The sequence below is a fragment of the Elephantulus edwardii genome, unplaced genomic scaffold, assembly GCF_000299155.1.
Source record: "Elephantulus edwardii isolate Elephantulus edwardi_28Jun2011 unplaced genomic scaffold, EleEdw1.0 scaffold00062, whole genome shotgun sequence".
NCBI classification, from domain to species: Eukaryota; Metazoa; Chordata; class Mammalia; order Macroscelidea; family Macroscelididae; genus Elephantulus; species Elephantulus edwardii.
In genome coordinates this window covers 100,779-115,597 of record NW_006399812.1, presented here as the reverse complement: position 1 = coordinate 115,597, position 14,819 = coordinate 100,779, and positions in this window count along the sequence as shown.

The window sequence follows — 14,819 nt, the reverse complement described above, 5'->3', positions numbered from 1 at the left end:
GGTTAAACAATGGGCAAAATGAATCTATGGTAATGGAACTGGAATAGTTACTTTCCTGGAGGGTGTACTGACTGGGGAAGGATACAAGGTAACTTTCTGAGGTATAGAAGTGTTCTTAGCTTCATGTCAATAGTGGTTACATAGTAGTAATTATTTGAAAACATTAAGCTAAACATTTGAGATAGTATTGTTTAGGCTAGTTATACCTTAGAAAGAAAAACAGCCTTCCCACTAAAAAATGCCAGGAAGCTCTGGTGGCCCAGTGGTAAAGAACTGTGCTCCCAACCCAAAAGCATGCATCTTGAATCCATCAGCTTTTCCATCAGAGAAAGATGGACAAAACCCTCCTGTGTGAATCACAGCCTCTGAAAACCTGCTGTCATCTATGAGTCCATTCCAACTCAACAGCACACAACCACACTAACAATATACAGATTCACCCTAACACAGAGCAAAAAGATTTTGTGAAGTTTATAGTCTATACTAAATTTCTAACAGTTTCCCAGTTTTCAGGCAATAAGCTGCTGTTGTTGTGCGTGTCCTTCTCCAAGGACTAGTCCCTTCTGGCCACATGTCCAAAGTATGTGAGATAGAGTGTCAAAATCCTTGCCTCCAAGAAGCAACTTGGTTCCATCTTCTCCAGGACAAAGCTGTTTGTTCTCTTGTTGGTCTGTGGTAAGTTCAATGCTGTTCTCTAGCACCACAACTCAAAGGCATTGATTATTCTTCTGTTACATTTAGTCATCGTCCAGCTTGCTGATGCGCAACAAGTAATTGTGAACACTATGGCCTGGATCCTGTGCAGTTTCCTCTCTGGACTGACGTGTTGCTCTTCAGCACTCTGGAGAGGTCCTGGACAACAGATTTTCCTAATGCACTTTGTCTTTTGGTTTCCTGACTGCTGATGCCAAGAGTGTAGGCTGTGGATCCAAGCAAGCCAAAATTGTTACCAATCTCAATCTTTTCTCTGTCTGTTATGGTGCTGACAATTGGCCCATTAGTGAGAATCTTTGTTTTCTTTTCTTAATTTTTAAATGTTATTCTGATTTATGTACAAAGTTTGAATACATTGTTTTTCCACAAAAGAGTTTTCCCATTTCCTTCACCCCACCCATCCATCTTTGTTTGCTTGATGTTGAGCCTCAAGCCATGTTAAAGACTGTAGTCCTTGACCTTCTGCAGCAATCACCTCAGGTCCTCCCTCTTCCATTTCTGCCAGCAAGGTCGTTGAGCAAGGTTGTGCCATCTGTATAATGCAGGTCGTTGAGGAGTCTTCCTCCAATCCTGTTGCCACATTCTTCCACATAAAGTCCAGTCTCCTGAATGATTTGTTCCACATATAGAATTTTTTTAACATCTCACCCTCTCTTCATTTATTTATTTTTTATACATATTTTTATTGGTTTGCATACACTCATTCATATACACTGTGTTTCTTTCCTTTATGTACATTGTGGGATTGTGTTTTTTGTTTTCAGATTTAGATACAGATTTAAAAGGTGTGGAGACAGAATGCATCCCTGATGCACCCCTTTCCTGATATTGAACCATGTAGTATTTCCTTGCACTGTTCTAATGTCTGCTTCCTGGTCCAAGCATAGGTTTCACGTGAGCACAATCAGGTGTCTGGGATTACCATTCTTCTCAATGTTTAGCCACAATTTGTTGTGATCCATGCAGCCAAATGCCTTTGCATAATCAATGAAACACAGATGGAAATTCCTTATACATATTCAAATAGTAGTATTTAGCTGTAACTAGTATAATGTGTTCCATTTTACTGTTCTTAAGTCAGTTCCAATTCAGTGACTCTCTATTGGATTTTCAAGACTGTAACTCCTAATGGAAGAAAACTGTCCATCTTTCTCTCAAGGAGGCCCTGGAGGATTTAAACCACTAGACACTCATGACCTTTGGTTAGCAATGCAACATTCTATGAACTATGCCACTGGAAGTGCTTATTATTTTGTTGTTAGGTGCTATCTAGTTGACTGTGACTCATAGTGATGCCATACACAATAGCTCTGAACTCTGCCTCGTCCTGAGTCAATCTCACTATCTCCAACACACCTGCCCCCATTACCTCGGCTACTGTGTCAATCCATCTCATCCACAGTCTTCCTCTCCTGTGCTGTCCCTCCAGCTGTCCAAGCATGATGTCCTTCTCCAAGGACTGGTCAGCAAACCCGAAGTATGTGGACCATCATATTCATGGTCCTCAGGCTCTGGTTGAGTAACAGGATATGAAGATGTTTAAGTCTCTGAGGCTCCAAAGACACAGCTGCATGATACTTCCATTCATCCACGGACCGTTCCCTATCCCATCTCACAGAATAACTAGCTCTGTTTTCATATACCATTTTACCATATTATTTTACAATGTAGACAATAAATTTTGGGTAAGACAATCATATATGCATAAAGATCTTTCTCTGTGGGTAGGAGGAAGAAGAAGGTGGCCACCAATCTCTTCTAAAATATAAGGAGATAAAAAAAATAAAAAATATATAAGGGGAAGGGAAATCTCATCTTATTTCTAGGATCAAAAATCAATGTATTGGTGTGGCAGTAGTCAGTGAGGCACTGAGTGAACTTATGTAACTTTAACTTTTATTGAGGAAGGAAATAGAATCTTGTCTTGAGAAAAGAGTATGATGGGGATCAGACACAAATAAACCCTGTTAGAGCTGGTTATTCAGTGGGATGGGATGAGGAACTGTCCAGGGACGAATGAAACTATCACCCAGCTGTGTCAGTCAGGCCTGAGATTCAGACAGCTTCACATCCTGTTACTCAAACAGAGCCTGAGGACAATGAATACTGAGTGATTCAGAAATTCCTCCCCTGAGTCTCTCCTAAGGAAAAAATTACATATACAGATAAATTACATTCATTGGTAATTATTAAAGACATAATAATTGGAAATAATAGTTGGAAATAACGTAGATGAGAACTGTTATAATAAATAGCAGCATAGTCACATAATAGATTAATAGACAACTACTGAAGTTTGCACATCTGAAGACTTGACTATCACATAAGAAGATAGTTCCATGCATGTAAAAAAAAACCAAACAGAATACGAAATCACGTATTTGTTTTAATTCCAGCTATCTGGAGACATTTCAGTTTGCAGAAAAACTGAAATGCCTTTTTTTTTTCTTTTAAAAGGGAAATCTGGAAAAGAATTCAATAAAATGACAGCAATCATGATGTCTGGGTTTGGGATTAGGAGCGAACTTTCCTTCTTTATGAAGCAGTGGTTAAAGTATGTTTGGTTCCATCTTTATTATTGTGTTTATTCACTATGTTTTTCAGAGAATGAATAGGATACTCAGAGACAAAATGGAACTGGAGACAGTGTTTGTGGTTCTAGTCTGCACAATTCTGTGACCTGTTGTCAGAACAGAGGAGATTGTTAAAGGGTTGATTTTTAAATCAAGAAGATACAGCTGGAGGACCAAGAGATGAGAGTGCTGGCTAGAAAGCAGTTGGGCTGATGAATATGTGGATCATCACTTAGAAGGATTGGACATGGATGGCAGGTGGAGACAAAGGATAAACCAGAGAACAGAAGATCCTCAGAAGGCTCAAGAGCATAAATTTGGGAAAACTGAAGGTGTTATGTGACCAGATGAAGAGTTGGGAAAGAAGACACAGTGGGTCCTGGAGTTTAGTAGATTTGTTATGGAACCATTTAGGGTCATGGAAATCATGGGTAGTTTGTTTAACACATGTTTATCAAACAGTTGGGGAACTAATAGATCGTAGGAAGTAGCTCTGCAAACCAAAAGGCAGTGCCCATCTGGTGGTTTAGATCCACTAGCTGTCCCACAGGAGAAAGATAGATGATTTCTTTCCGTGTGATTTAAAGGCTTGAAAGCCTGCTGGAAGTTCAGCTATACATTAATTCTGATTCAATGTCAATGAGTAGAGTGTTATCAAGCAGCTACCATGTACCGGCACCATGCAAATTACTGGAAATAATGCAATAATTAATAGAATAGATATGTCCCTTTCATATTGTGCTGTAATAGGGGAACCTTATATATTTTTTTATTTTGGTTTTTAAAAAATTTTTACTTTAATTGGTTTGCTTACGAAGTTCATACACATTGTGTTTTATACTAACATTACCGTTTGTTGTTTTATAAAATTAATCACCATTTAACTATGCCCACCATTACCTTGTCATTACAGATCCCCAACAGATATTCCCATTTCTTTAACTCACCCTTCCCTCCATCCACCAAATTGTGTGACCCTATGATTTCTCCCCTGCTCATCATCACTCCTCTGCTCCCACCCTCCACTCCTTAAATCCAGGTCATGTTTTAAGAGTTTTCTTTCTATTTTTACATTAATGGTCTTATGTGGTATTTGTCCTAAGGGGACCTAGTTAATTCACTACTGCTCTCTAGACCCCCCCAAGTTAGGTAGTAATTTTTGAAATTGTTGCTTCTGAGTGCTGTGTTGTATTCCATTGTTTGGATATACCACAGTTTCTCAATCCATTCGGTTGTGATTGGACATTTGGGCTGTTTCCATGTTCTTGAAATGGTGAATAATGCTGCTATGAACATTGCTGTACAAATCTCTGTTTGTTGTCATTTCTAATTTTTCTTGGGGTATAATCCTAGCAGTGGAATAGCTGGGCCATATGGAATTTCTATGTTCAGCATTCTGAGGAAATGCCAAACTGCCTTGCAGAGTGGTTGTACCATTTTACAATTCCACCAACAGTGTATGAGAGTTCCAATCTCTCCAACATTTATTTTTATTATCTCCTTTCCAACAATTATTGCTTGCTGTCCTTTTAACTTTTGCCACTGTTACTGGGGTGAGATGGTGGGTTTGATTTGCATTGTGGTTTTGATTTGCATCTGTTTTATTGCCAGTGATTTTGAACATTTCTTCATGTTTCTGTTGGCCATCTGAGCATCTTTCTTTGTGAAATTTTTTTCCATGTCTTTTGCCCATTTTGTAATTGTATTATTGTCTTTTTCTTGTGGAGGCCCTGTAGGATTCTGTCAATATTTGTTATGAGACCCTACTCTGAAATGGCATTGCCAAATTTTCTTTTTCCCTAGCCACTAAGTTTTCTTTTCACTCTGTTGGAAATGTTTTTGTTGTGCACAAAGATTTAATCTTTAGAAGATCCCCATCAATTTTGTCCTCTCCTGGTTTTATATTTCTGAATTTATTTGTCAACCTCTTTTAAACCATGGGCTAGGCTTTCTAAACTTGGTCTCACTTTGTATCTTAGGATCTTTATGGTTTGGGGCTTTATCCCCTAGGTCTCTGATTCACCTTGAGTGGATTTTTGTGTATGGTAAGGGGTATTGATTCTGCTTCAGGTTTCAGCAGGTAGCAGTCCAGTTATGCCAGCACCATTTGTTGAAGAGATTGTTTCCCCATATGATAGATTTTGTTTTCTTCTCAAATATCAGTTGACCATACTTAGCTGGGTCTATTTCTGGGTTCTCAATTCTGCTCCATGCTCTGTGTGCCTGTCATTGTACCAGTACCAGGTGGTTTTGGTTGGTTATTACAGCTGTGTAGCACATTTTGAGATCATGGAGTGCTATGCCTCCTACTTTATTTTCGGGGTTTTTTTTAGAAGTGCTTTGCTTATTCTAGGCTGCTTTCCTCTCCAAATAAACTTCCAATTGCTTTTTCTTTTTTTTTTTAGAATGTATTTAGTATCTGTGTTGGTATTGTGTTAAACATATAGATTGCTTTTGTTAGGATTGGCATATTCACTATATTGAGTTTTCCTATTCATGAATAGGAAACATTTTTCCATTTATTTAAGTCTTTTATTGTTTCTCACTGAAGTGTTTTGTAGTTTTCTTTGTCAAAGTTATTCCTAAGTATCTCAGTTTATGGTTGGCTATGTTAAATGGTATTGCTTTCTTGGTTTCCTTCTCTGAGTTTTCTTTGTTACTGTAAAGGAATCCCAATGACTTTTGTATATTGATCTTGTATTTTTCCATTGTACTAAATTGGTCTACTAGCTCTCACAGGTTTGTTTTGTTGTTGTTGTTGAGTCTTTGGGGTTTTCTGTGTATACTATCATATCATTGGCATATAGCAACGGTTTTACCATCCCTTTCCCAATCTAGATGCCTCTTATTTCCTCCTCTTGCCTTATTGCCCTAGTAAATACTTCTAATACAATATTGAATAGAATTGGGAACCCAATATTAAACCAGTAATGGATCACAAATGTGATAGATGCTATAAAGGGGGGGAAAAGAGTAAAAGACAAAAACATTTAGTGAAAAACCAAAGGAAGTGACTTTAGTGTGAAAACCTGAAGGATGAGTCTGTGTCAGGCAGATGAAAGGGTTAGGGTTAGAGCACCCTGGAGAGAGACAAGAACTCCAAGGGACGAAAGAACTTAGAGACTCCTAGGAACTGGAGGAAAGCCAGTGTAGATCAGAGTAGTGGAATCAGAACTAGGCCCAAGAGATGAGTAGGGAACAGATGTAGCCATACCAAGAGGACTGGACTTTTCCCTAACTGTACGGAACTAAGGGAGAATGATATGAAGTCAGTAGCTGGGGCCAGGCTCTACTGGACAGCCATTCTGTGGAGATAAGTCCTTCAGGAGTAGGGTCCATGTGACTATTGGCAGTGAGGTTGCTTGTTTCTATCTTTGGCATCAAGACTCACTTGAGCAATGGGCCCTGCTCAAGTCATAAGAAGAGTGACTTTAAGGGAGCTCTGGTGGCCTAGTGGCAAGAAGCTGCACTGCAATCCCAGGGGTATGTGGTTCAAATCCACCAGATGCTCTGCTGGAGAAGGAGGGGCCATCTCCTCCTGTGCCAGTAAGATCTGATTTGACGGTACACACACAGAATAATAAAACAAATTTTTTTTAAAAAAAGAGTGACTTGCCCCCCACCCCTCACCCATAAAGAAAGTGATTCCTTGCTGGTTCTTAGCTGTGAGCATCCACTCATGTAGGTATGTCTTTGTCTATGTGGTCTATATTTTCTGAACTCAAATAAAGGGAAGCTGAGTTAGTTTTTCATGAAGATCCTAGAATACTGGGATGCACAGTGGTCCTGCAGAACACAGTCTCTCAGCTATCAGCCTGAAATTGAGAGTCTTGGCACCTTGGAGTTAACATTCTTCACCCAGTTAATGACTGGAAAGACTCTGATTTGTTTACATGAAGATTCAGGAGAATGGAAACTGATTCCTAGTGTTATTGTTACGTGCTGAATTATAATTATTTACACATACTAACAATGAAATGGATTGACGCAGTGACTGCAGCAACGGGAGTAAGCACAGCAGAGATGAGGATGGCACAGGATTGGGCAGTTTCATTCTGTTGTACAGAGTGGCTATGAGTCAGAGCTGGCACCTAACAGCATCAATAACATGTGCAAATGCCCTGAAGTATGGATTATTCTTCAACATTTAGAAACAAGTAAACAAAAAATTAAGAGCCCCAAGACTAGACCATTAAACAATATTATGGTAATGAGGGGAGGAAACTAAATTGTAAAGGATTTCATTTTACTTGGAGCCACAATTAACAGCCTTGGAAGCAGCAGCGAAGAAATCAAATGACCCTCAAAGCATCAGAGAAATATGCTTCAAAGGACCTGGTTAAAGTAATAAAAAAGTTTAACTGTATTCTTGAGAAGTAAGATGTGCCTAAATCAAGTCACAACATCTTGAATGGCCTCATGCTTGCAAATGCTAGACCATGAATATCGAAGACAAAAGAATTGATATATTTAAAATTATGGTATTGACAAAGAATTTTGAAAGAACAAATCTCTCTTGGAAGAAGGATAAGCAGAAAGCTCCCATGAAGCAAAGACAGCAAACATGGACATGTTCTCATGTACTTTGGACATGAGAAACTGGTCCCAGAGAAAGACCTCATGCTTCGTACAGCGAGGGTCACCGAAAAAGAGGAAGACAGCTATCTAGATTGACAGAGAGTCTGCAACAATAGGCTCAGATAGAGCAACAATTGTGAGAAGGACAGAGGACCAGGCAGTTTTACATAGAGTTGCTATGAGTCAGAACTGCCTCAAGGGCATTGTTGTTATGTGTCCTCGAGTCACTTGCGACTCATATAGCCCTATGTACAACAGCCCTCTACCCTGCTCTATTCTGTGGCAATCTCTGATACACCTACCTCCATTATCCCAGTCACTGGATCAATCCATCTCATTGAGGGTCTTCTTCTCTTGTGCTGACCCTCCACTCTCCCAAACATGATGTCCTTCTCCAAGAACGGATCCTGCTTTGTAACATGTCCAAAGTATGTCAGATGAAGATTCAGAATCCTTGCCTCCAAGGAGGAGCTTGGCTCCACCCTCTCCAGGACAAACTTGTTTGTTCTCTTAGCAGTCTATGGTATATTCAATACTTTTCTCCAGCACCACAGCTCAAAGACATAAACTCTCTTTCTATTATACTCAGCAATTGTCTAGCTTTCTGATGCATAGCAAGTAATTGCAAAGACCATGGCCTGTATCAGGTGCACTTTAGTCTCCAGACTGACATCGTTGCTCCTCAGTACTTTGGAGAGGTCTCTGACAGACTTTCCCAATGCAATTCATCTTTTAATTTCCTGGCTGCTGGTAACAAGAATGTTGATTGCAGAGCCAAGCAAACTGAAGCGGTTAACAATCTCAATCTCTTCACCATCTACTGTGATGCTACCAATTGGCCCAGTGGTGAGAATCTTTGTTTTCTTGATGTTGAGCTTCAATCCATATTGAAGGCTTCAGTCCTTGACCTTCTGCAGCAAGCACTTCAGGTCCTCCTCTATTTCAGCAAGCAGGATTGTATCATCTGTATAACACAGATTGTTGATGAATCTACCTCCAATCCTGATACCACCTTTCTCCTCACAGGCCCCAGCCTCCTGGATAATCTGTTCCACATATAGATTGAAAAGATATGGAGATAGGACATATCCTTGACTTACACTTTTCCAATTTTGAACCATGCAGTGTTTCCTTGCTCTGTTCTGACAACTGCCTCCAAGTATAGTTTTCACATAAGCACAATCAAGTGTTCTGGGATTCCCATTCTTCTCAGAGTCAGCCGTAGTTTGTTGTGATCTACAGTCAAATGCCTTTGCATAGTCAATGAAACACAAACAGACATTCCTCTGGTACTCTCTGCTTTCAGCCAAGATCCATGTGATATTAGCTATCATATCCCTAGTACCATGGCCTCTTCTAAACCCAGCCTGCACTTCAGGCAGTTCTCTGTTGATGTGCTCTTCCAGTCATTTTTGGATAATCTTCAGCAAAATCTTGGTTGCGTGTAATATCAATGATATTGTTTGATAATTTCTATACTCTGTCAGGTCAATTTTCTTTGGACTGGGAACAAATATATATCTCTTCCAATCAGTTGGCCAGGTGGTTGTCCTCCAGATTTCTTGGCACAACATGGTGAGCACAACCAGGGCAGCATCTGTTTGTGGCAGCATCTGTTTGTTGAAACATGTCAAAGGGCATACAACAATCAAAAATCAAAAAGCCCCCAAAACTCAATATAATTATAGTATTATACAGAAATATGCCAAGGCATAGAGTTATAAGAACTGAAAGAGAAGAGTGATTATTGTTGGGAGGTATTGTTAGCACTCACACTGGTCCTGTGAATGATAGATCTGATCTTTGTACTATACTGCACCATCCTCATAATTTCTGATGTAGTTGAGTTCCTCGTTTATGTCACTGTGTCAAGTCATCTTGTTGAGAGTTTTACTTTCATCTAACCCTCTCCTTTCTCTAGCACAATGTCTTTTTCCAAGTATTTGCCCCTTCTAATAACATGTCCTTGGAAGCAGGATGACATTCACTTCCTAAACACCATGCCTCTGGAAACTCGATGAACTTTGACAAATGTCGATAGCTGTAGAGGAGCTTCAGGCCTTTTGTTGATAGGGTCATTATGAGTCATGCTCGACTTGAAGGTAATCAACAACAACTACAATATGTCCAAAATATGTGAGAAAAAATTTCACCACCTTTGCCTCTAGGGAGAACCCTAGTTACACTTCCTCTAAGACAAATTAGCAAATTCTTTTTTTAAAAAATTTTTTTTTACATTTTTTTTCTGTTTGTTCTATTTTTTAATTAATTTTGGTGAAAGTTTACAGAGACTTGGGGTTTCCATTCATGTTGCACACTTTCCTCCCTGCCCACCCCTTCCCCTAGTTCACGTTTCTCTTTGAAAAGTAAAAAAAAAAAAAAAAAAAAGAAAAGAAAGAAAAAAAAAATTCTTTCATTGTTATACAATCATTCTTCCCCACCCCCAGTCCACTCCATTGTACAGCTTTCATTCTGGACTTTTTGTCCTGACAATACTACCTAGTCATAGATCCCTTTTAAACAGTTCTCTCCCTCATCTGTTTTAATTCAGTATACATTATTTATCCCCTCTTTTCTTAGTTTTTCCCCAATCTTGATGTCAGTCCTGCTTTATAACAGTGATATTACACAGTGTTTTTCCTTTTGTGCCTGAGATATTTCACTCATCATCATGTCCTCCAGGGTCACCCATTTTGTATAATTCATGAGTTCCTTATTTTTCAATGGAGTATAGTATTCCATTGTGTGAATATACCACAGCTTCTCTATCCATTAGCTTTTTTTGGGCATTTGGGTTGTTTTCAACTCTTTGCTATTGTGAACAAAGCTGCAATAATCATGAGTGTGCATATATCTGCTTGGGTGGCAGTTATGATTTCTTTAGGGGATATTCCCAGTAGTGGAATTGCTGGGTCAAATGGTATTTCTACTTCCAAATTTTTGAGAAAGTATCATACTGTTTTCCATAGTGGTTGCATCATTTTGCACTCCACCAACAATGAATAAGGGTTCCAGTTTCTCTGCAACCTCCCCAGCATTTGTTGTTTGTGGTTCTGTTAAATTTTACTATTCTTACTGGGGTGAGATGATATCTCATAGTTATCTAGATTTGCATCTCTATTAGGGCTAGGGATTTTGAACATTTCTTCATGTGTGTGTTTGCCTTCTAAATAAATGTTTTCTTTGGTGAAGAGTCTGTTTATATCCTGAGCCCACTTTTCAATTGGGTTGTTTACCTTTACTTTGTTGTGGTGCTTGAGTATTCTATAAATTCTAGATATAAGTCCCTAATCTGATATGTCATTACCAAATATGTTTTCCTAGTCTGTGGCTTCCCTTTTTACCCTGTGAGAAGTTTTTGAATGTGCATAGGGATTTGATTCTTAGAAGGTCCCATTCATCTATTTTATCCTCTCCTGGTTGTGAGTTTTTCAGGATGTTTGGAAGACTGTTTATGTTGTGCATTAGGACTTCTAGAGTTCTTCTAAACTTTTCTCTAATGAAGTCCTTGGTTTTAGTCCTAGGGCTTTGATGATTCACTTTAAGTTGGTTTTTGTGTATGGAGTGAGGTGTAGATCTTGCTTGAGTTTTCTGTAGATAGTTTTCCAGATTAGTAAATTCTTTTGGCAGTCCATGGGATGTCCAGCACTCTTGTCCAATACCACAGTTCAAAGGCATCCATCCTTTTCCTGTCATCCTTATTCAATGTTCAACTTTGTCAGATGCATATGAAGAAATTGAAAAGAGTTTAACATCTTGGGCTTTAAATTAAATATTTGTTGTTCAGCACTTTGGAGACATCCTTGGAAGCAGATTTTCTCAATGCAATATATCTTTTGATTTTTTACTCCCGTTACGATGAGTGTTGATTTATGGAGCCAAGAAAAAGTTAATCACTGATAATTTAGAACTTTCTCCATTAATCACAATGCTGCTTATTGGTCCTTTGCTGAGGATTTTTGTTTTATATTGAAATGTAATCTATATTAAAGTTGTGATCTTCTACAGCAAGCACTTCAAATTCTCTTCACTTTCATCAAGCAAGGTTGTGTCATTTGCATAAAGCAGGTGATGAGTCTTCCTCCAATCCTGATGCCACATTCTTCACAGAGTCCTTCTTCTCAAATGATATGTGCAGTATAAAAGTTGACACACAGCTTTCCTAATTGAAAACATGCAGTATTCCCTTGTTCTGTTCAGACAAATTACTTGTTGGTCTATGTATAGGTTTTGCATGAGCATAATTAAGTGTTCTTGAATTCCCATTCATCTCAATGTTAGCCATAATTTGTTATGAGCCGCACAATCAAATGTCTTTGCATAGTCAATAAAACACAAATAATCATTTTTCTGGTATTCTCTGCTTTTAGGCAAGAGTAATATGATATCAGCAAAGAAATATCTTGTGTCATGGCCTCTCCTGAATCCAGCTTGTTTTCTGGAAGCTTCCTGTTAATGTACTGCTATAGTAATTTTTTATTTTCATTGGTATGTTTTCAAAGTTTGTATACATTGTGTTCTAGCCATTTTAATTTTCAGCTAGATTTTACTTGCATTTGATAGTGATGATATTTTTCAATAATTTCCACATTGTGTTAGATTATCTTTTTTTGAATGGGAGCAATATCAATCTTTTTGGGTCAGGTGGGCAGGTAGCATTCTTCCAAATTTCTTGGCGTGGACTATTGCACCTGTCCAGAGCTGCCTCTGTAATTAAAACATGTCAACTGGATTCTATAAATTCTTGGGCCCTTAATTTTTGCTGAGGCCTACCATGCAGCTTGAACTTCTTCCTTAATTAATATTGGTTCTTGATCATATGTTAATTTTAAAAGGATTCAGTCTTGATCAATTCTTTCTCCATCTTCTTTTATTGCTTCTTGCATCATTCTAGATTTTACCTATAGAATCTTTCAGTATTGCAACTTGAGGCTTGAGTCTTAGTGATTTTTAGTTAAGTCATATTAGCATGCATGATACTGATAACTATGTTAGAAATAAGTGAATTAAGAAAGAATGATAAATATTTGATATTCCAAAAGATGCTCTTCCTCAGTGTGGGAAGGTTCTTTATTCTTTCTTTACTAAACTAGCAGACTGTTTTACATTTTCAAGAAAAGTGGCTATTTTCAGGACAAAAGTACCTAGTGTTGAAAGTATGGATTTGTGAGTCCTTTCTGGGTTCAGATGTCTACTTGTGTGACCTTGGGCATGCTACCTTCCTGTTTTGTGCTCATTTATCCTCGTCCTCAATAAGGTCGTATCTTATCTGTACAAATGGGGTAGTTGTAGGTGTTATTACCTTATTTCTTGGTAGCTGAATTATTTAAATTAGTGACTATTTGTAAATGACTTAGATCAGGGCCTAGTATTTGATTAAAAATTGTTCCCAGATGAGCTACAATATACTAAGAAGTAGTAAAGTCTTCTTTCCTTTGGTTTATCAGTGGAGTTCTAACTTACCAGCAAGATAATCTTGAGAGAATTTTTTGGAGCCCTGGAAAACAAGCAACCCAATGTCCTTAGTCTTGTAATTGTGTGGGTTATGAGATCCATGCTTCCTTTGAATGTCTGGACAAGCCTTGTTTGAATATTTTAGCCTTCACTTAACCTGACTTCAGAGTCTGATCCAAGAGTCATTAAGGAGGAAAAGAGCTCCCCTGGAAGGCCACTGTAGCAAGCCCTGGGGTTGCTAAGAATGTAGCAACATATTTAGCAGAAAGGTGCATAAAGCTGTTAGGGGGACCAGTTTTCCTTTCTGCATTTTAAAAGGACGAAGGTACTTGCTCTACGAGGTTCCAGATAATTTTCCATTTTCCTAATCTATTCAGAAGGTTTCCCACCCACTACTTTCTATTTTGGGTGTTGACACCATGTTCTCAGCTTTAGCAAATCACCAAGAACCTTGGGTTTTGTCCTTTCAAAACCTCCGGGAACTTCAAAAGCCACCCACTGCACATACAAATAGAGCCAGAAGTTTAATATTCTGGAAACAATGAAATTCATAGGTGGAAAGTAAATGTTCAGAGTCAATAAATATTTAACAGTTATAACAAGAAAAAGTAAATATGGGTTTTGAACAGCAAAAAAGGAGAAAGGCTCAAGGAGAGAGAAAAGAGCATGTGGATTTCTTTATAGTCAGTTCATTTAAGAATATTTAAAAAAGCAAACACAATTGTTAAGATGAGGTTATAGAACTATTTTACCTTGATTTGGTTTTATATGACATTTCTTGTTACGTTCTTCTAACTCCTACCAAAATACTGAATGGGTCTATGCAAATAAGTTCATTTTGGTTCACTAAAATGATTAGACAGATTGCTAATATTCTAAGGTGCATGACATGTTTGTGAGAGTAGAACCATACAAATAAGGCTTATGGAACACTAAAAATGGCATAGGATAGCGTAGAATTCAGGCCTGTTGTTCACAGGGTCACTATGCATTGTACTTGACTTGATGGCACCTAACAACAACAACATGAAATTGGTCAGTATTGTCATTTCACTAGGCTTAAAATGAGTCATACCAGAGGAGTAGAGAGAGAATCTTATTACAATTAAGAAGAAGAAACAGGAGCAGATAAAGTACATCTTTTAGATCCAGGGACTCTGTGCCATGCACTTCCTAAACTCAAGAGCGAGCGAGCTTTGGAACACCGAGATGGTGCAAGACAGCAAAAAGCAATGGCACAGAAATGGCAGCAGCATATCAGGAAACTTGTGAAGCAATGCAGTGCAATTCCTGGCCCACAGAACAAGGCAATTACAGTAGGTATGTCGACCTGCTGATGTTAGATGGATCTTAGCTGAAAGCAGAGAATACCAGAAGAATGTCTATCTGTGTTTCATTGATTATGCAAAGGCATTTGACTGTGTGGATCATAACAAACTGTGGCTGACTCTGAGAAGAATGGGAATCCCAGAACATTTAATCGTGCTAATGCGAAACCTA